Source organism: Paroedura picta, chromosome 6, assembly GCF_049243985.1.
Source record: "Paroedura picta isolate Pp20150507F chromosome 6, Ppicta_v3.0, whole genome shotgun sequence".
NCBI classification, from domain to species: domain Eukaryota; kingdom Metazoa; phylum Chordata; class Lepidosauria; order Squamata; family Gekkonidae; genus Paroedura; species Paroedura picta.
The window spans coordinates 5145920-5160303 of record NC_135374.1 but is presented as its reverse complement, the minus strand read 5'-3'; the positions used below and the strand labels follow the sequence as shown (position 1 = coordinate 5160303).

The following is a 14384-nucleotide window of genomic DNA, read 5'->3' as shown; positions in this document are numbered from 1 at the left end:
CCCTTGGCCCCAGATCATCCTCGTCGCTCTCCTCTGTACCCTTTCAATTTTATCGACGTCCTTCTTGAAGTGAGGCCTCCAGAACTGCACACGGTACCCCAGGTGTGGTCTGACCAGTGCCGTATACAATGGGACTAGGACATCTTGTGATTTTGATGTGTCTTCCTTCTTCTAAATAACTAAACTAAATGAATCACCAAATAAATAAAGAGATGAGCTTTGATTTGCAAAAGCGAATACCCCTAAAACCTTGTGGGTCTCTCCGGTCTTCCGGGGCTCAAATCTCATTCTTGCACGGCAGAGCTAATCTCCAAAACTCACTTCCCAGAGAGGAATTTGGATGCTTTGTTTCTCGCCAGGGATGGTACCGACCAGCAATCGATAGCAGATCTATTCACAGGAGCAGTGAACTGTCTGCCTCCCGTATCATTAGACTGTAATAGGCCCGTTTTTCCTTGGGCCTATTGTCCTCGTGAAAAATTGGCCGCTTTTCATGTTACACACCTCATTAACTGTATTCTCCAGTTTAAAGGGGCGGCGGGAGAGACAGGAAAGAAAAAACCAACCTGTTCGGAAGACATAATAGATGCTCTGAGCATCGGCCACAGAGAAAATCAGGCAGAGAAAAAAAAGGGGGGGCTTAAGAAAGGGACAATGCGCCTTAAATTAGTCCTGATAATCTCGTGACTGCATCCCCCCAAAAGGACGTCTTTGATCAAAGCAGCCAAGCATTAAAACATCCCAAGAGATCACCCAGCAGCCGGCTTGGATGGATTCCGATCTATTGTGGGACGAGGGCTGACGTCCTGTTTGAATTCCTGACCCTTGACCCGGGGATATCAGCTGCTCAAGGGGAACGGGGACTCGAAGTGACCTTAAGGGTCGTTGGAGGACAACATCCATCAGTGAGATGGATTCCCTGGATGTCGGTCATGTGAAGCAATGACTATTTAAGGCCCTGTTTCCCTTTGAAGTCCAGAGCCGGGGAAGGCTTTGTGCGAGATTCCGGTTAATCCAGAACGCACCGTTTTCTGAACACGCGGGGAGTCGGATTGCTTTCCCTATATAGTATCCCAAATCCAAAGGAGAGGCACTCGGCTCTCGTTTGATTGACGTCTTCCATACGGGCTGACAACACCCTTGGCTATTAGTAGGGGGGAGCGCATATGCGCTTGATTTATTGAATTTGCAGGCTGTCATGCTATGGCTCTATGATCAATCGAAGTGGTGGGTGCAGCCGCGAAATCAGATGGCGAATAACACTGGGCTGGAACACAATGTTGGCATGAGCCGAATATGGAAGAATCAGGATATATCAGCCTTAATACCAAGCGCTGGCTAGCCAACGCCATTGTCTTTCCCATAACAAGCTACAGATGCGAAAGGTGGACCCTGAAGAAGGAAGACAGGAGGGGAATAGATGCTTTTGAATTATGGCATTGGAGACGAATGCTGCAGATCCCATGGACAGCCAAAGTTACCAACAAGAGAGTTTTAGAGAGGAGCAAACCAACTATATCATTAGAAGGCAAGATATTACGGCTGAAGCTCACTTACTTTGGACACATCCTGCAATCAGACTTGCTAGAAAAATCATTAATGCTCGGCATGGTCAGCGGCAAAAGGAAACGTGGTCACCAAAGGATCCGCTGGCCTGACACGATTAAAGCCGATACAGGGATGACCAGGAACCAACTAAAAGAAGCAGTCAGAGGCAGGGGCGCACGGCGGAGACTTTCCTATAGAATCACCGAGGGTCGGACACGACTGAACGGAGAGTATCGTCATCATGCTGTCTGTCTGTCTGTCTGTCTGTCTGTCTGTCTGTCTGTCTGTCTGTCTGTCTGTCTGTCTGTCTGTCTGTCTCTATCTATCTATCTATCTATCTATCTATCTATCTATCTATCTATCTATCTATCTATCTATCTATCTATCTATCTATCTATCCATCCCCCTATGGGAAGCAAGTGTTGATTATGAATTGGTTCACACAGCTCACTTTCTCTCTCTCCCCCCCTCTCCCAATTACCCTCACCTCTGGCTGTGAACAGACCGTAGATGGATTGTTAGGGGGATCTGCTGGTGCGGCGTGTCAAGAACTTCCGGCCCCGGGGAACAAAGCTGTCATTTGGGATATGCATGAGCAAAAGCCATGGAGACGGAAAGAGTGCGCAGGGGTGACAGGTGGGACTGCTGAGCAGCCCCTGAAACATTTTCCAGGCTTCGAGAAAGGTATCAATCAGACCTTGAAAGGTGATCATGCAAAGTATCCCTGTTATCTTCTCGATTTGGCACATCCCTGCAATGACGCAATGCTCACCTATTATTTTTGTTGTTGTTGTTTCAATTTAGTACCTGCCACTCCCAAGGGGCTTGTGCTGGGTTACAACAGTCTGAATAAAATCCCGGTAAAACCCCTATTAAAACGCCAGACATAAAACCACATAGAACAAGTAATCACAATTTTAAAAAAGGAGATATGGCGGAAAAAACAATTTGAAACGCTATCAATTCCCCCAATAAAAATCTCCTAGAGGGAGGAACTCCCCCTCACTGGCAGTCTTCAAGCAAAGGTTGGATGCACACTTTTCTTGGATGCTTTAGGATGCTTAGGGCTGATCCTGCGTTGAGCAGGGGGTTGGACTAGATGGCCTCTATGGCCCCTTCCAACTCTATTATCCTATGATTCTAGGTAGAGGGGCACAGATGGAGCCCCCAAACCGCCAATCACATTGCTCTATCCTGAGAGGGAGGGAGGGCCATACAGATCTTCCTTGCCGCTCCAGCCTCAGCCATAGACCTGGCGGAAGAGCTCCGTTTTGCAGGCCCTGCAGAATGCCGGAAACTCCTGCAGGGCCTGCAGCTCACCCGGGAGCTCATTACGCCAGGTAGGGGCCAGTACTGAAAAGGCCCTGGCCCTAGTCAAGGCCACGTTTGCTTCCTTGCCGCTGGGAATGACCAACAAATTAGTGCCTGCAGAGCATAAGGCCCTGCAGGGGGGCATAGGGGGGACACCTAGAACAACCCTTCTCAACTTCTTTACCATTGAGAAGCCCCTGAAACCTTCTTCAGGCTTCGAGAAACCTCAGAAGTGGAGCAATCGTGCAGAATATGGTTGGGAAGCAGAGCTGTGGACACGCCCACCCAAGCCCCTCCCCTTCCCACCCCCTCCAGCCCCATCATTGGCCATTTTGGAAGCGGTGGGTAGGTCGACATGAGCATGTACAGTCACATGACCCTTTTAAAACGTTTAACAAATCGACAATATAGATTAAAATATTAATTAACTCCCTCCCATCTGGGAAACGCTTTCAGGGCGTTCAAGAAACCCGGATGGAGAAAGCCTGAATCTAAAGGAAGAATGGATTCTCCCGTTGTTAAAACACACAGGGAATTTTAACTGAGTAATAAATAAGGCCTTGATCTTGTTTTTTACGTTTCCTGCTGTCCTGGGAGCTAGGTTCGAGTCCAGATGTCTCTTAGAGCCCCAAAATCTTTTTAGGGTAGGAACTTTTGAGGCTCAAGGTCCCCTTCATCTGAAATTCCTCTTCAGAACGCCTCAAGAAAAGCTGTAACACGCTCTGAGGCTACAGAGCTCTTTCCTAAAGGCTCTCTCTTAAACCCTTCCTTCCTTCTGCCTTCCCCAGCCATAAATTAACCTTTTAAAATCCTCAGCTGTTTCTCTGCTTGGCTCACCCAAGTCTTTTCTTAATTAGAGTTTTATCCTGCCCCTCCTCCAAGGAGCCCGGAGCTGTGCGTAGACAGCTTTCTCCTTAATTCTGTTTCATTTCTGCATCACACTTGGGAACGTAGTTCGAATCCAGGGGCACCTTTAAGACCCTCAGAGTTTAACTCTGCGGATGCATGCGCACCTCTTCAGATACATGCATGTGAATGCTTATAGCCGTAATTCAAGTTCATTGGTCTTAAAGGTGCCACCGGACTCCAATTTTATTCTTTTGCTCCAGACCAACATGGCTCCCCACCCCAATCTATGCCTGGGAAGCAACAGTCAGCAGGAAAAAAATTCAGTACGTTTTTCATCGAATCGGCCAAATCCGAATCACTGGTTCCGATTCGGATGCAGCCAAATTGCTATTCGGCTAAGGCCGATTTGGACCATTAAAGTGCAGGGATGGGCAATTTGGCTCAAATATGCCCCAAAAGTGCCCAAAAGACCCTTGATTTGGATACTTTCTGGCTTATCTGAAGTGAATCACCCATCCCTAAGCAACACGGGTCAGGGGGCTTCTCAGCTCCAGGGTGGGAAACTCCTAGAGATTTGTGAGGATAGGGAGCCCAAGGGAGTACAATGCCCTAGAGCTCCCCCCCCCTCTAAAGGATCCCTTTTCTCCAGGGGAAGATGCTCTACTCCTGAGATATAGCCATGGGAAAAGAGGGTGGGACTTGAGTCATAAAACCGCATCAGTTTCATGCCCTCTTTTCAGGGTTATCTGAGCCGAATCGCAATTCCCGTCAGTTTAAATTGGCCGAATCAGAGAAGCCTGAATCCATTTGGATGATTTGGCTGGCCATTGAAACAGAACAGTCTGAGTGGCTGGCCCATTAACTGTTCAGTTTAAATGGCCCATCGGCCATTTAATCCCTTCCTTTTGTCCTGTCCCCCCCGCCCCCACACACACGCACTTTCCATTGGGAGAGAAGCGAAAGGAACTGCTGGAATGGTTTGGAGACATCCTGGCCTTACAGTGGCTATCAGACTGTGTATGTGTTGGGTTCGAATCTGATCCTCACTGATCCTGCTGGAGTTAGCTGCAGGTTGGGAACAGGGGGTATTGGGTGTGAAGCTTACAAGTCATCTCCCTGACGCTGCTGGGGTGGGCCTGTTCTCTCCTGCCCACTGGCTTGGTGTGATGTCAGAACCCCAGATAGGTTGGCTGCTTTTAAAAACCCTGCTAGGTTGTATGGTGTCCAAACCCCTGATAGGCCATCTGGTCACCAAACCCCTGATTAGCTTTTTTTGTGTCAGAACCCCTGATAGGCCCCCTGGAGTTAGAACCCCTAATAAATTGTCTGGTGCTAAAACTCTTGATCCATTGTCTGCTGTTAGAGCCCCTGATAGGCCACCTGGAGCTAGAACCCCTGATAGGTTGTCTGGTGCTAAAATTCCTGGTGGGTTGTCTGGTTTTTGAAGCCCTGATAGGTTACCTGGTATGAGAACCCCTAGTAGGTTGTTTGTTAGTGTTTGGTTCTTGCTTCTGCAGAGGCTGAGCAGTGTGTCTCCAAGTTTGGGGCAAATCTTCCACCAAGCGGTTGATCTTGGAAAGTGTCCAGTTCTAGGCCCACCCCCTGATGTTACCCCATGCACCTGCACACTCACGTGCCCAAAAGCAATAAACACATGCCACACAGTCCACCCCTCTGCTTTCCTTCCAGCAGACTTGATGCTTAATCTGGGGAAATAACTGTGCCTAATAATTACTAGGAGTTTTAAGAAGGAGGCAGAGAGGAAGGTCGGTGGAACCCTTCCAGTCCATTAAGCAAGCATGGGGGACTCCCTGCTTCCCAACAAACTATTTTGGCTCCTGGGCTGGAAGGGGGCAATGCTCCATGAAATGCGCTCCTGCAAAATGGCTTTCCCCGCTGTGAACTTCGGGGAATAAATATCAGCCACAATCAGCTCAAATGAAGGAAAGTTCGGCGTTTTCTTGGAGACGGAGCGCCCTCTGGTGGCTGAGGCATGGAACACACAGACACAGTGTTCATTTGCACATTTTTGGAAGTGTGATCCAATTTGGAGGTATTCCGCACTGTGGTGTTGTGGTTAAGAGCGACAGACCTTGTTCTGAAGAACGAGGTTTGATTCCTCACACCTCCCCAGGTTTGATTCCCCGTTTCCCCTCCCCGTGCAGCCAGCTGGGAGACCTTGGGCCAGTCCCAGTTCTCTCAGGGCTCTCTCAGCCCCACCTCCCTCACAGGGTGTCTGTTGCAGGGAGAGGAAAGGGAAGGCGACTGGAAGCCGCTCTGAGACTCCTTCAGGTAGTAAAAAATAGTGACCACAAACAGTCCTCTTCTTCCTCCTCCCCTTTGAGAACTGGTGCCCTGACCTGGACAGCTAAGGCTAACTCAAACTTACCAAATTTCAGAAGCTAAGCATGGTTGGGTCTGATGAGTACTTGGAAGGGGGATGAGCAAGGAAGAACTGCAGGGTTGCTATGCAGAGGCAGGCAAGGGCCAGCCCCCCTCTGTATATCTTCTGCCCTTTCCTGGATGGCCCAGTCTAGCCTGATCTTGTCAGATCTGGAAGCTAAGCAGGGTCGTCCATGGCTAGTTCTTGGATGGGAGACCTCGCAGGAAGGCCAGGGTTGCTACGCAGAGGCAGGTGCTGGCCGACCACAGTCGGTTGCAACTTCCAACTCTATGATTCTATGAAATAAAGGAAATAAAGGATTAAGAAAAGAAAGAACATATAAGGAGAGCCTGTTCTTGTTTTTGATAGCATTACGGTTATTGTATTGCCTTTGCCAGAGGATGGGGGACATGGCCCTGGGCTGATCCCTTTGGGTAGGTTGTGATGTTTACCCCAAAGTAAATCTCTCTGTTTTCAGTGGAGCTTATTCCTAAAAAAATGAGCTGAGGCCTGCAGCCTTATGCCATTGTTTAAAGCAGGGGTAGTCAAACTGTGGCCCTCCAGATGTCCATGGACTACAATTCCCAGGAGCCCCTGCCAGCATTCGCTGGCAGGGGCTCCTGGGAATTGTAGTCCATGGACATCTGGAGAGCCACTCTTTGGCCATCCCTGGCACAGAGGCCAAGGCCAAGGGGCTCCTGGGAATTGTAGTCCATGGACATCTGGAGAGCCACTCTTTGGCCATCCTTGGCACAGAGGCCAAGGCCAAGGGGCTCCTGGGAATTGTAGTCCATGGACAACTGGAGAGCCACTCTTTGGCCATCCCTGGCACAGAGGCCAAGGCCAAGGGGCTCCTGGGAATTGTAGTCCATGGACATCTGGAGACCCACTCTTTGGCCATCCTTGGCACAGAGGCCAAGGCCAAGGGGCTCCTGGGAATTGTAGTCCATGGACATCTGGAGACCCACTCTTTGGCCATCCTTGGCACAGAGGCCAAGGCCAAGGGGCTCCTGGGAATTGTAGTCCATGGACAACTGGAGGGCCACTCTTTGGCCATCCCTGGAACAGAGGCCAAGGCCAAGGGGCTCCTGGGAATTGTAGTCCATGGACATCTGGAGAGCCACTCTTTGGCCATCCCTGGCACAGAGGCCAAGGCCAAGGGGCTCCTGGGAATTGTAGTCCATGGACATCTGGAGGGCCGCAGTTTGACTACCCCTGCTTTAAAGGAATTGTCTCAGCAGCCTGTTGCTCCGATTAAGAAGGCAGAGTTTTCGGCAGGGGCTCTCGATGTGGATCAGGGTTCCTCCTCCCCATTCCCTTAATGCGCGGGATCAAGGCCCCTAATCTTCTTTTCCTCGCTCAGCCAAATGTTTCCGTCAGCATGGCTGATGCATTTCGGATCCCTTCGCCCTGGCACCCCTTGTTGTGCTCGGTGTTCTTATCTCAGTCCTGCCGTTTCGTTCCAGTTTCAACGTTATTCTCCGGCAGTGGGCCGAAATGTTTCGTGCCGTTGGGTATAGAAATTGGAGAAGCCGCAAGGTCTAAAATAGCACCGAATTTGGCACATCAGACCAAGTTCTTTTTTGCCAGTTCTCCGAGTTCAGCTTTTGCCAGCTTTTGCCAGTTCTCCGAGTTCAGTGAGGAGAGGTTTCAAATGGAAATTAGTCACCGGGTTCAGTTGAGCCTCCATATTCAGGAGCACTGTATCATTGGAAGCCACATACGGTGGAAAAACAACTGAGGCTTTGGTATCTATGCGTTCTTTATGTTTAGTGGAAGAAGAGCCCTGTTGGACGGACAAAAGGAAATTGTGCTTTACATAAAAAGTGATTAAAAATGTAAACAAAGAGTGATTAAATTGGCTAAAAAGGCAAATGGGGTTTTGGGCTGAAATTAGAATATAAATTGGAACCCTTTTTAAAAACTATATATCTTTATCTTTATCTTTATCTTTATCTTTATCTTTATCTTTATCTTTATCTTTATCTTTATCTTTATCTTTATCTTTATCTTTATCTTTATCTTTATCTTTATCTTTATCTTTATCTTTATCTTTATCTTTATCGAACTGTCTAAAATACCGGAATTTGTTACATGGGCTAATAATCAACATAAATCTATAAAATTTGTGGAGCATTATGATCATACTAGAATTGCCTTTTTGGACCCAGAAATATCTATTACTTTTGATGGGATTTTGGTACCAGCATCTTATTAAAAAACCTACCGACTGCAAGAACTTGTTGCATCCCCAATCTTACCACCCATGACATCTGAGACAAAATTTGCCGGTGGGGCAATTTTAAAGATTGAGACAGATTAATGAAAGCAGCCAAAAATTCAAGACAGCCAGCGCATCATTAAGTTCAGCTCTCAGAATGAAGGTTATCCAGAAAAGATCATGTCTCAGGCAAAAGTATGTGCTGCACAAACAGGTAGAAAGAATTTATTAAAGTATAAAGCATATTAAAGTATGAAACCAAAGCCATCTGACAGAGAAGCTGATTCTGTGAAGGCTCAAGGGGGTGGCAGGTGACAGTGGATGAGTGAGAGGGTTGTGGGTGTCCTGCATAGTGCAGGAGGTTGGACTAGATGACCCTTCCAGCTCTATGAATCTATGATTCTAAATTCCATCTAAACCACCGGAAGAAGTTCCTGACAGTCAGAGCAGTTCCTCAGTGGAACAGGCTTCCTCGGGAGGTGGTGGGTTCTCCATCTTGGGAGATTTTTAAACAGAGGCTGGAGAGCCATCTGACGGAGAGGCTGATTCTGTGAAGGTTCAAGGGGGTGGCAGGTGACAGTGGAGGAGCGAGAGGGATGTGAGTGTCCTGCATAGTTCAGGGGGTTGGACTAGATGACCCAGGAGGTCCCTTCCAGCTCTATGATTCTATGATTCTAAATTCCGTCTCAACATCCGGGAGAAGTTCCTGTAGTTCCAAGGACATCATACTTGCGGTCTGATGTTTGTGTGATTTTTTATATCTTGGCAAATTCGTCACGCCGATTAAAAGTAAGAATTATGGAACATATTTCCCGCGTTGCTGAAGTCCCCCCTCCCGCCTCCTAGTGTTTTGTACTGGATCACAGTGCTGCACTCTAATCTGGAGAACCAAGTTTGATTCCCCACTCCTCCTCCACATGCAGCCAGAGGGGTGACCTTGGATCTTTTCAGAGTTCTCTTAGAGCTGTTCTTGCATAGCATTTCTCTCAGGGCTCTCCACCTACCTCACAGGGTGTCTGTTGTGGGGAGAACCAACATGCAGTAGTGGTTAAAGAATGGCAGCCTCTAATTTGGAGAACCAGGTTTGATTCCCCACTCCTCCTCCTCCTCCACATGCAGCCAGCTGAGTGACCTTGGGCCAGTCACAGTTCTCTTAGAGTTCTTCTCACCGAACAGTTCTCTCAGGTTCACATCCCTGTTTCTGCTGTGAACTTTCTTTGGTTGATGTTGGGCCAATCACATACTTTCAGTGTGACCTACCTGTCAGGGCTGTTGTGAGGGGAAAACAGGAGAGGAGAATGATTCTATGATTCTATGATGTAAAACCGATGCCAGGCAATCAGGTAGAATTGTCATCTTCTAGGTAGGAACTTGGTATCCCCCTGCACTCCAGCTGATCTCCAGACTGCAGAGATCAGTTCTCCTGGAGAAAAGGGTTGCCTTGGAAGAAAAAGAGTTGGGTTTTATACCCCATTTCTCACTACCCGATGGAGTCTCTAAGCAGCTTCCATTCGCCTTCCCTTCCTCTCCCCACAACAGACACCCTGTGAGGGAGGGGAGGCTGAGAGAGCCCTGAGATTACTGAAGAAGAAGAAGAGTTGGTTCTTAGATGCCGCTTTTCTCTACCCGAAGGAGTCACAAAGTGGCTTTCCCTTTCCTCTCCCCACAACAGACATCCTGAGAGGGAGGGGAGGCTGGGAGAGCCCTGACAGAACTGCTCTGTGAGAACAGCTCTAACAGAACTGTGACGAGCCCAAAATACCCTAGCTGGCGGCATATAGAGGAGGAATAAGTTTGCCAGATTAGAAGCCGCTGCTCTTAACCACCACACCAAGCTGGAGCGTGGACTCTGTGACCTTGTTCCTGACAAAATTTCCATGAGTTTCCCAACCTGGTTCTAGCAGCCTGACCCCCATCCCATGTTAGTGGCCAAGGGGAACTTGAGCTCCCTGCAGCCAGGGCTGGCGCCTTCAAAATGCCCTGTGTTTGTGTGTTCCCTGATCTGCCACCGCCTCTTCCTCTTGGGCCTGAGGACCAAATGCAGCTTTTCAATTAGTTAATGGCCCTTTGGGGCAATGTGTCTAATCTTTTCTCCTCGGCTGTCTTGGAGAGGCTGTGCTTCCCACGGGGAGGACGAGAAAGGGGAAATGCCAGTCATGTTAGCAGGCAAGTCTGGTCTTGCATCTGCTTTGCCCCTCAAACGCAGTCCCTTTCCAGCCCAAAATTGCTGATTGCAGCCTTTTCCGAAGTCCTGGGAGCTGGCAAAAGGCAGCTTGGGGAAAGGGCACGGACGCACAACCATGGAAAAGCTCATTAGCAGGTGGCATCCCCAGCTGAGGAAAGCGGCCAGAGCTTCATAGGAGTCGGCAGGGGCCCGTTTCTCTCAAACAGAAACCCTGGCTGAGAAATGACCGAGGCAGCCCAAAATTTCCCGAGAGAGAATAAATTCCAGGGGAAAAAATGGAAAGTCGAATCAGAATCATAGAATCCTAGGGGCTTTCCGCACCGGGATCTTTGTAGCAAATTGTTTGCTGAACGAAAAATCGCCATTTAAAATAGTGGAATTCGTCATTATGCATACCTGCCTTTGTAGTGGAATCCAGTTGCGTTTTGTATCGTTTCCCACAGGCTTCCGGTCTCGGCAGAAATCGCTAGAAAGGAAGCGCTATTGCCAAGCTCGTCCCGCCCCTGGCCGTCAAGCAGCCAATGGGCAGCCGTTAGCACGTTCCCAAACAGCCCCTTTCCCTTTAAGAAAGTTTAAAAAAAAAAATACACCCGTTGCAACGAATATGTGTTGCTTCGTTGCTACGGAGAGACCCATCCAGCTGGCCGGTGTGTTTGAGCTGCCGTTTCATTGTTGCCACGCTCCTCCCGAGTGAAACCCCCCCCCTCACGGGTGCGATTATCGGCCGAAAACAGTGTAAAAAATAAAGGGAAAATAGATCAGCAAACGGGCTTCTCTGTTGTTTATGCTTAGTGACTAAACAGCTCTGGGGAGGGACTGAAGCCGGGGAAGCCTCTAAACGGAGGCTCGCTCGGAGAAAAAAAAATGGCGATCGCTTCGCCGGAAGATCAGAGGAGAGAGCCAGGGGGAGGGACTTTGTAGAAACCGCAACAATGGTAATGCACAGAACTTTCCTGCTAGTGTTGCAGATTGGTTGCAGGAGTGTATCGCTTTCCGGAGGGTGAATCCACTTTTGGTGATTTCCCTGAAAGCGCTACAACGAAGCGCTTTTTGCGGATCGGTTTCAGGTGTGTGGCAGATTGTCAACGACGTTGTGCATAACGGCAAATCAGTAGCGCTTTCAATTGGCAACCATTGTGCGATTTTGAAGGAGTGCGGAAAGCCCCATAGAGTTGGAAGGGGCCATACAGGCCATCTAGTCCAACCCCCTGCTCAACGCAGGATCAGCCCAAAGGATCCTAAAGCAGGGGTAGTGGTCCTCCAGATGTTCATGGACAATTCCCAAGAGCCCCTGCCAGCGTTTGAATTGTAGTCCATGAACAATCTGGAGGACCACAGGTTGACTACCCCTGTCTTAAAGCATCCAAGAAAAGTGTGCATCCAATCTTTGCTTGAAGACTGCCCGTGAATCTAATAACTTCTGATAATATTGATTACCCCAGATGGACCACGGCATACCAGGGTTCGAGAAGGCGATTCTTCTATTGTCTGCGAACGATCCAAATGTTTCTTAGAGGGTCACAGTGTTTGCTCTGGCTGTCAGGCAGGTAAGGTCTTAGGCAGCCTTTCTCAGACTTTTTACCGTTGAGAACCCCCTGAAACATTCTTCAGGTTTTGAGATGCCCCAGAAGTGGCACGATTGTGCAGAATATGGCTGGGAAGCGTTTTGGGAGGGGGAAGGTCAACTTGATCATATATGGTCATATCATGAAAATGTTTAACCAATTGATTTGTATATATCCCAACTCTTCTTCTTCTTCTTCTTCTTCTTCTTCTTCTTCTTCTTCTTCTTCTTCTTCTTCTTCTTCTTCTTCTTCTTCTAAGAGTGGCATCTTCTAATCTGGTGAGCCGGGTTTGATTCCCCGCTCCTCCTCCACATGCAGCCAGCTGGGTGACCTTGGGTCAGTCGCAGCCCTGATAGAGCTGGTCTCTCAGCCCCAACTACCTCACCAAGTGTTTTTTGTGGAGAGAGGAAGGGGAAGGGGATTGGAAGCCGCTTTGAGACTCCTTTGGGTAGAGAAAAGTGGCCTATAAGAGCCAACTCTTCTTCTTCTTCTCCAGTAATCTCAGGGCTCTCTCAGCCTCACCCACCTCACAGGGTGTCTGTTGTGGGGAGAGGAAAGGGAAGGTGAATGTAAGCCTCTTTGAGACTCTTCGGATGTTCAACCTCCTATTTTATGCTTAAATTTCTTAAAGGACAGGGGAAAGCCATTTCTGCAATGTTGTCCTAAATAAATTTTTTGACATAAAAAGATGGAAAGACGTGCTCACTTTTGACTGAGCATGAATTCATATCACCTGCCCCTGCGCCCCACAGCCATCTGCCTTCCTAATGCCGTGCTGGATTGCCACGCGAAGCGACACGGGGAATATTAAATCCTCTTAACCCAAGTTCAGTGTTCAAAGATGCCATCTCTGCAATTTGACAGCCCTGAACGACATTGGGGATATCGAACGAGGAGAAGCTTGCTGTTTCAACGCGGCGCAGAGGTGAATTTGGAACAGAGAGTTCAAACAGAGAAATTTTAGAAGCTGCACTGGGACATATAGCTAAGAAACAATATTCCAAAAGAGGACAACTCTGAATGACAAAGAAGAAAAAGAAGACAAGCTGCCTTTTTATACCCAGATTTTCATTACCCAAAGACGATCCGAAGCAGCTTACGAACCGCTTTCCTTTCCTCTCCCCACAACAGACACCCTGTGAGGTAGGTCGGGCTGAGAGAGCTCTGAAAGAACTGCTCTGTGAAAACTGCTCTAAGAGAACTGCGACTGGCCCATGGTCACCCAGCTGGCTGCATATGGAGGAGCGGGGAATCAAAACCCCGTTCTCTGGATAACACAACACCATGTGGGCCCTCAAGAAGGAATGGGAAAAAAGAAAACCCTCCATTTCCTCCATTCAAGAATATGCACAGCTCTTGTTAAAGCAGCTCTAATTAGGATTCCCACGGGGGAGCTGTCCTTGGTGCTGAGCACTCATACCTTGGTGTGACCCAGATGCTACATCTGCCAGTTCGATATTATTTACTTCAGAAATAATTCCCTCCTGCAGTTTCAAGCTGTATAAATCAGTGGAGGCATTTCTCAGGATCTACTCGGGTTTTTTTTTTCCCGAGTCTGTAAGACGGCGGAGAATTTTGCAGCGGTGGAAATCTGGCTGAGGGGAACTCAGGTAAGTGGATTTCACGCAGCCGTGTAGGAAAGAGACAGAGTTTGACTCCCACCCCCGCTTATATTGAAAATTTTTAAAGTAAAAATGGAGAAAGTCGATTTGGTGCCAGAGTTAGTGAAACGGCCTGTGAAGTCCAAGAGTCCTGCAGCACCTTTAAAAGCAACGAGAGAGCTGTGAGGCTTAAAATCCATGCTAGTGTTTTAATGCCCTGCCCCTGGCCTCATTTTCTGGGCATGATTCTTGTGTACCTTTAGACCAGGGGTAGTCAAACTGCGGCCCTCCAGATGTCCATGGACTACAATTCCCAAGAGCCCCCTGCCAGCAAATGCTGGCAGGGGCTCCTGGGAATTGTAGTCCATGGACATCTGGAGGGCCACAGTTTGACTACCCCTGCTTTAGACCTTTGCTTCTGTATTTGTGGAGAGTTCGCTTTCGAAGACCTTTCTCAGTATATCTTAGATTGTCCTCAATATTTAGGGGCAAGAGCTTAATTCCCAAGTCTATTGGTGCAAAACTGTCACACCGGCACAGATAAATGGGTCTTTCTGTTATTGGACCGTAATCCTTTGACTAGTTATAATGTGTCATTATTTGCACTGGTTGCAAGGAAAATTGGAGGTTTAGAGGGGACATGATAGCCCTCTTTAAGTATTTGAAAGGGTGTCATTTGGAGGAGGGCAGGAGGCTGTTCCCGTTGGCTGCAGAGGAGAGG

General features: G+C 48.4%; 1 protein-coding gene across 1 annotated transcript in view; it reads left to right on the top strand.

Moving 5' to 3' along the window:
* Positions 1–1782: 1782 nt before the first annotated feature.
* The window catches only part of LOC143839365 (retinal guanylyl cyclase 2-like), a 51506-nt gene continuing 38904 nt past the window's right edge, over positions 1783–14384 (top strand). The window contains exon 1 of the mRNA XM_077341248.1: positions 1783–2232. The gene's annotated coding sequence lies outside the window, so the exon portion shown is untranslated. The remainder of the gene's footprint in view (positions 2233–14384) is intronic.